Source organism: Octodon degus, unplaced genomic scaffold, assembly GCF_000260255.1.
Source record: "Octodon degus isolate 3935 unplaced genomic scaffold, OctDeg1.0 scaffold00070, whole genome shotgun sequence".
NCBI classification, from domain to species: domain Eukaryota; kingdom Metazoa; phylum Chordata; class Mammalia; order Rodentia; family Octodontidae; genus Octodon; species Octodon degus.
In genome coordinates, this window is record NW_004524646.1 from 8,292,537 (window position 1) to 8,299,010 (window position 6,474).

At 49.1% G+C, this 6,474-nt stretch overlaps 1 pseudogene; it reads left to right on the plus strand.

Moving 5' to 3' along the window:
* Nucleotides 1-3,786, plus strand: part of LOC101570963 — a 65,841-nt pseudogene extending 62,055 nt beyond the window's left edge.
* Nucleotides 3,787-6,474: the final 2,688 nt, after the last annotated feature.

Below are 6,474 nucleotides of genomic sequence, written 5' to 3' on the forward strand. Positions count from 1 at the left end.
CTAAACCCCAGTGCCCAGCCCACAAGCATCTCCCATTCCCCACACAGCAGACTTACCAACGTCTCTTCACATTGGGTTGTGCCATCCCTCCAGCTAGGATTTTTGTCAGGCCTTGAGGGAGGGGGTGTCCTGCAGTTCCAGGCTCTTGTCTCATTTGAAGAATTGAATGGAGACAACCAATGAATATAAAGTGGCATTTATTTATCAGTAAAAGAGAGAGAAAAGAAGAAATAGAAAAGAACAAAATAGACAAAAAAAAAAGTATATTCTGAGTGCAGGGCAGGTCACTGGAAAAGTAAGACAATGACCTGGAGGCCCTTCAGCCACCATCGGGTACCTCCTCCTGATGTAACATGTGCACGTGTAACATGTGATGCTATGTGCACACGTCTCAGCCCTGACTTAACAGTTTTCTGTGAATGACAGATCACGCGCAGGTATCTGTTCTCTCTGCCCTATGCTACTCTCCTGCCTCAGGAAGCCTTTCTTCCTCAAAGGAGGACGTGGGAAATTCCCCGTAGATCTCAGCACAGAGGCCACCAGTCCCGCACCCCAGGCTATCTCCTTTGTGGCTGCTGAATGGGCTCTCCTCCATGCCCCCCTGGAGAGTCACCCTTAGTTTGACTCCAAGTCCAGCTAGGTGATGTAGTTTCTCATTTTTCTTCCAGTAATGACCTCTTGGGGATCCACAACATCCCCAACCTCGGGACCATTGGTGACATCAGATGATGACGATACGTTAAACAGATTAAGTATCTCCTGACACAAAAAGTATCCCTGGATTCCAGCTACGTGAGACCCTAGGATTATCACTTGAATCTGTTTCCGGTGAGATTCTGTTCCATGTGGTGGAACGACACGGAAGAGATCGAGCATCTACCTCAGCCTGGTTTGGAAACCATCGACCAGCAAGGTCTAGCTTATTCCTCTGTGCTCCTCTTATCTGGCACAGGACCCCGGCCCTGCGGATGAAGAAAGGGGAGGTACTGAGGTGCTGGTGAGACGTAAGGTGCCCTGCTTCATCTTAGACCCTGAAGATGGGTCTAAGGTGGGTGTCTGCTCCCCACACCTCTGTTCTGATGAACAGCATTGGCCCCTGTGCGCCTAGGCTCCTGGAACTCATTTGGTAAAGGTGCAGTCAAGTGAACGTCAGAAGCAAAGCCTCTCCCTTGACGTCTCTCATTTTATTCAAGTTGGGAGTGCCCGGGATGCAGTAGGCTTCTAGCGAGCATCAGTTCTTTCTGTTGTTGAGCACTTAGCACATGGAAGTTGCTTCGGGGGCCAGGTTCTTTGGGTAAGCCAATGAGTAAAGTCCCTGCCACGCATCAGATCCTACCATCTGAGCCACACTCCAGCGTTAGTGTGTGCTGCCGCTTCACCTTACCTAGAGGAGCACAGGCCATCCATGCAGACCTGGTGGACCTCTGTTGTCACCAATGTACCTCCAAATTGGCATGCCTCCTTGGCTGCACCAAGCATGTACGTGCTTTCCACCCTCTTCCCTGGCCTCCCTGCCTTCTGTTATTATCACAGCAGCCCAAAGGAGCTGCTAAACCAGAGCTATTGCTCCTGGAGCTCAGAACCCTCCAGGGCTCCCCTCCCACCCCTGCCAGAATGCAGCTGAAGTGGGTCATCCTCCCAGCCTCCCTGACACTGGCCTCAGGACACCTCTCCCTCTCCATGAGCCTCCTATTCTGGACTTCCTCGGTTCTGACTCTTTCTCTCTCCTTTGCATGTCGGCTCTCAGGCTCACTATCCATCCCCAGGAGGCTGGGTCCCACCATGCAGCTGCATTCCTGAAGCGCCCCTCAGGTAGAGACCAGTCACACATCAGCACTGCTGGGGTTCCCCAAAGAGGGAGTTGGACAGTGGAACAGCTGTGGGCAGTACTGTGTTGGGAGCCAGGAGGCTACACTCACTCCAGTCTGCAGACCTCAGCCACTGGCCCAACCCCCAACAACCTCCTAGTTGCCAGGTCTTGAGGGACAATCAGTGCTTTTTTCTGCCACTTATCTCAGGGGTACATTGTGGGACAGGACTCCCCCTTGGGGTCCAGGAGCAGCAACTCTGATTTAACCTTTCAGCAGCTCGCTTGGGCGGCTGTGGCAATAACAGAAGGTTCCTTCTTGGCATCTGAGTATCCATCTGCCTTTGAAGCGGATCTCAAGACTGGGTTCTTGTTCCAGTGATCTACTGGGGGAAAGAGGAGCAAGGGGAGCAGAACAGAAAAGGTGGGGTGCCGTAAGCAGGTGGTCATGGCTGGAGACCAGCTTCCGCCTCCCTCATTCCACAGGTGCTCTGGAGCACTGAAGCTCATCTCCAGGGACAGCCTTGGTGGCCACCAAGAAGGAAGATCAGTGCGGTTATTGAGAAAGAGCCGGTGGGTCAAGTCCAATGTATCCTCTGGGTCGGTGGGTCCTTGTCGTGGACACCGGACTGGCCACAGCTATTATATCTTGACATCTCCCCAGACTCATGTGCTCATGGGTTGGACACTGGGGAAGTGCTTGGATGGGCGGGTGTGACGTTCATCAGAGGATTAGCTCATGGAGGGGCTTATGCTGGGCGTGATGTTGGGAGGTGAAGCCTGGTTGGGGAGGTGGTACTGTGGGCGGGGCCATCCGGCTTTCTCTTCCCTTAATCCACTCTGCTTCCTGCTGACCTGCCAGGTGCAGATTCTCCTCTGTGATGCCCCTCAGCCACTTCACCCCGCCTTGGAGCCAGCTGACTGTGGACTGAAACCTCTACAAACTGTGATCCAAAATAAACCACTCCTTCCTTAAATGCTGGGTGTCAGGTATTTTTCTCTAGCAGCGAAGAAAGTAAGACGAATTTCATTTCTGGGAGAAGCAGGCACCACCAGTCTGAAAACATGAGTAAAGCAGAGCTGCTGTTTCCCAGCCACTGGACTCAGTCCGCCTAAACCAAAACTGAACATTAGTGGGAAGAAACACGCGAAGAAGTATCTTGGCTTCTTTCCGAACAATTTAGGTGTCCGGGGGCCGTATCAGATTCTGCTGGACAGCACTTTCTGTCAGGCAGCGCTGCGGGCCCGTATCCAGCTGCTAGAGCAATTGCCTGGTTACCTGATGGGGGAGACACAGCGGTGCATGGCCAGATGTGTGTGAAAAGAGTTAGAAACATTGGGAAAGGACTTATATGGGGCAAAACTAATTGCACAGAAATGCCAAGTTTGAAACTGTCCCCATTTCAAGAATACAGTGATACCCGGCTGTCTGCTTTCCATGGTTGAAGAGAGAAACCCTCACCATTATTTTGTGGCAACACAGGACCAGAATTTATCTGTGAAGGTGAAGAAAAAGCTTGGAGTTCCTCTCATGTTTATTATTCAGAACACTATAGGGACAGGGAAAATAGCTCAGTAGAATAACTGCTTGCCTGGCAAGCGCAGAGTCCTGAGTTCAATCCCTGGTACTGCAAAAAAGAAAAAAAAGAAAAGAAAAGAACACTGTAGTCTTGGACAAACCCTCACACAAAACAATTGCCTTTGTTAACGCCATAGAGTCAGGTCAGCTTGTCTCAGTGCATGAGAAAGAAAGTGTAAAACAATTCAAAGAGGAACAGAATTTAATGAAAAATCCTGAGCAGAGAAAAAGATACAAGAAAATAAGTGACCCCAATCCTCTCAGTTGTTTGAAGAAAAAGAAAGAAGCACAAGACACAAAATCTCCTGCTTCTGAAAAGAAGAGCAAAAGAAAAAGAGTAAGGATCCAGCACAGATCCTCCTCTGCAGTACCTTCTGAGAAGCAGAACCCCGAAGGGTAGGGAGTACCCTAGATACTTCCAGCGGCATTCAGGCATGAGAAGTGGATTTGCTATGAAAACTGTAGAGTATTTATGACAAAAGTTTATGACCAAACTTATTTTTGTAAATGAATATAGACCTTTATACTTTTGTGTAAAATAAAAAGAATGGTTGGGTTTCGGGGAAAAAAAGGAAGAAAGAAAGAAGAAGAAAGTAAGTAACTGAAACAGTTTCACATCTGAGAATTTTACCAAGCAGGAACTGAAGTACTGGGGGGGGGGTGCATATATATCAAACACATACAGAGAATTTTCTTGCCGTTATCCCTTCAGCAATATGGTTCAACAGCTCTTTGTACTGCCCTATGTATTGTGTTCTGTATTGTAAGTAACTAGGAACAATTCAAAGTGCAAGGGAGCAGGTGCAAAGTGACATGGAAATTCTCTGCCATTTATATGAAGGGCTTGAGCATCCCTCCAATGGGAAGGCAGGGAGTCCTGAAAACATGGACACTGGGGGGAGGTGTGACTTGGTCACTTTTCACTCTTTGCTGGAACAAAACACCGGACACCCAAAATGAAGGAAGGAAAGGTTTATTTAGCTCACAGTTAGTGGAGGTTTCAGTCCATACTCGGCTGGCTCCAAGGCAGAGCGGCACATGGCAGAGGGCAGCAGTTCACAGCAGCAGAATACAGCAGAGAGCACCGGCAGACACAGTAGCTGCGGCATCTAGCAAACCTCTCTTCCTTCCACGCTGACTGTGAAGACTGGAGCTTCTCGGAGGAAGTGGGACCCTTCCATGCTTCCTCAATCCCCTTTATATATCCTCTAAGCGCTGAATCAGTCTAGGGAGGGCCCTCCACACCCTAGGGAGGGGCTCCATGCCCCAGGGCGTGGAATCGCTGAGCTGACTTAGGTAAGCTTTTAACTTCTCAAGCTGACACAATGTATCAACCGGTACAGGGTGCTAATATAATAGGACAATGTGGAATGGATGAGGGAGCCTAGAATTGATAGCCAGGAGGAGTAAGGCTCATGAAAAATGGGTGACACATGTCAGGAAACGTGGTGCTGTGGCAGGGAAGGAACAGTTAGGAAGTGGCACACAGAGCAGTGGTGACAGTAACCTTACAGATTAATCTGGTTTTACAGACTCTGAAATTTCCAAGGAACCAGAGCCAGAATTGAGTCTGCACAGGAAGGCTGTATGATCAAAGTTCGTGCTGGACCAGTTCAGCAGGGTTCAGGGGAAGGAAGGACAGCATGAGTTCAGCTTTGGGACCATTCAAAGCCTCTGTAGAAAGTCAGTGGTCCAGGACAATGGTGTTGAAGTCATGGTGGGTTTGGTTCTGGGACCCCAAGCTACACAGACAGGTGCTTTAGGGTTGCAGTCTCAGAAAAGGGAATGGGAAGGGCAATCTCCGTGAGGCTGTTTCTCTAAGTTTGTAGAAACTATAGCAGTTTCTATACATAACCAGGGTCTCCCTGCCATATGTGGATTTGGAAAAAATTCGTTCAAACTGTCCATGTCCAGACACTGAGCTTCCAGAAGGTCCCTCTCCTTCCTACCTGACCTCTTGCTCCTCAAAATGATTGCCATACCTCCTCAACAGCTTAGTTCCTGGAGTTTCTCTCAACAAGCATCCTGCAGCCTGGGCTGCTGCGTCGGGATGGCATGAGGATGATGACCTTAGGCTCTGGACGCAAAGCCCCAGGCTGACTTCTTCTGCCACATGTCTTGAGCTTAGCAACTTAAGACCTATGTGTGTGTCATCTTCAGGCAGGCTGAGGCGCACCACTTCCTCTGGCTCTGTGGCCTCCCTGCCCTCAGCCCAAGCACACATCAGAGTGACAGACATGCCTTCATTGTCTCAGGCAGGATACTTCTGCCCACACACAGTCCTGGGGCTCAGCCTCAATTCCCAGTGGGTTCAGCCAGGACTGCTCCCAGATACCACAGGACACTCCCATGGAAAAGAACTAGGGAAGCCCATGGGGAAGGCTTGTGGAGTAGCACTTGGGACCCTGATTCTGGCTGAACTTTCCTGAGCTTTAGTTTTCTTACCTAGACAGTGGGGGCTAGTGGTACAGTGAATATCTTGTCTTCACTATCCTTGTGCTTGGCACTAGGTGGCCACTTTACAACTATAAAATGAGTTTATTTCATACAAATTAATTTCAACATTAACTTTATCAACAGGGAATTGATTCCTCCATTTTTCACAGGGGAAATCTCAGGTTTAGTCACATCAAAGGATTTGCCCCCCAACATAGTGTTTTCAATGAACTGAGCCAGGATTTCATGGATCTTACTTTGAAACCTTTGTTATTAAACCCCTGGGCTCAGAGGGATGCACACACACACACACACACACACACACACACACACACACCTTGGCTTCTCTTTAAAGTGGAAGGCCTCCTTGTGGCTCTAGCCCTCACTGTGTCTTTCCAACTCAAAGCATTTGGCTTGGAAGATGCATCCTAGCCTCGGGAGAGCTCAAAATTCCTTTCTTGCTTGGTTCCCCATCAAGTTTCCTGCAAATAGCTTTGCAGATCCACACCGTGCAGTTTGATCTGAAAGCAGGGGTTGGGGGAGGAGAATGTGCGGCCCGCTCACCACTTCTGGGAGGTCTCTAAGTTATGCCATAGCATTGTCCAGTATGTGACATTTTAGAATTTGTATTACTAATATGTAACTTTTCAGG